Consider the following 1,480-nt stretch of genomic DNA (forward strand, 5'->3'; position numbering starts at 1 on the left):
CGCCCCGCGCCCGCGGCCCAGCCGCACCCCCTCCCGCCGGCGCCGTGTTCCTGCGAGGCACAAAAGCACGGAGCCGCCTCCGGGAGGTTGGCAGTCGTCAGGAGAGCGGGAGGGAAAGTTCTGCCAGGTTCCTGGTTTCCACCCTTGTTTTCCCGAATGCGCCCGCCCGGGTGGGCGGACGCGTCGTGCTCGGGGCCGCTGGTGTTGGAGGACTGTGCAAGGACAGCTAAGTGGACGGACACCCCGCGGGGACTCCCCGAGAGCCCTAACCCGCCGGACCCGTCTTCCGGACCCTAGCAGAGGCCCGGGGACTCGGCTTCCCCAGCCCGCACGCAGCCTTGGACCCGGCGCTGTGTGTTTAAAAGAATGTATGGAAACAAACAAAATCTCTAAAAGACGTTCTTGACCAAAGCTTTTACTTTTTACGCAGTCCGAAATGATGTCACCTTTGCCCCATCTAAGAGAATAATACTTCATCTATAAATAAACTTCCTCCTCCAGTTTACCAGTTTAAGGGTTAAGAGGCCAGCCTACCCCACATTATTTTTTGAACCCTACAGAAAACCATTTACATTGAGCGTGCTTTTTTGAGTGGGGGAGACTTCACTGGGCACCTGGCCACCTCAGTGTACGTGACACGATGGTCCTAGCTCTTTAGAATTGCTGTATTTTCTGTGGTTCTGTGTTTCTAAAAAAGGAAAGAAAGGAAAGAAGGAAGGAAGGAAGGAAAAGGTGTTTATATCAAGAGGTCAAGGAGTCTTACCAAATTTAACTGCTGGAGTGGTACCTTGAGAAAATTAACTTTCCCTTCTCAAGCTCGTCGTTCTTGCTGGTACACTGAAAAGTAACCGGGGATGACTGTTGCTGGAGACCCGGAAATTCCACGGTCAGTTTGCTGCACAGCTGTTGACTTAGATGTTTGGTCGAAAGAATGCAGAAGTGTCCTATCCTAGGCCCTTCCAGAAATGACTTACTGCAGCACAGGTGTGACTTACCTGTCCGCGGGCTCCCTGCCATCTGCACAGATGGGGGTGTTTCAGGCGCCGTTCCTGAGGCCCCAGTGCCCTGGCGGAAGGGCTGAAACAGCTGGCTGTCCTGAAATAGGGGCTGTGCCACTGGTAGATCTCCCAGATCCACAGTAATTTGGCCAAAAGTAAATGAATCATTTCTTCCCCGAGTTGAAAATTTCTATTCATTAGATACGTGCAGTTGCCCTACAAGGGAGGGTGAACATCTTACATAAGTAGGAACGCCTGTTATAATATTTAATGCTTATATAATAGTCCATTCAGCCAAATGAAGCTTCCTTTTGAGTCCCACACCTGTCTGGGCCTGCCCAGTTGTGTTCCTCAGTTTGTCAGAACTGGAAGGGAAGGGGAGGGAAGGGATGGGACAGTTCCATCCATGGGCGTGGCCAAGAAGTGGCAGGAGCAGGGGTCCTTGGGCTGCAGGAGGAACACCTATACTGTGGACGCTTGTG

This window comes from Chinchilla lanigera, unplaced genomic scaffold (genome assembly GCF_000276665.1).
Source record: "Chinchilla lanigera isolate Chin_1 unplaced genomic scaffold, ChiLan1.0 scaffold00049, whole genome shotgun sequence".
In the NCBI taxonomy this organism is placed as follows: domain Eukaryota; kingdom Metazoa; phylum Chordata; class Mammalia; order Rodentia; family Chinchillidae; genus Chinchilla; species Chinchilla lanigera.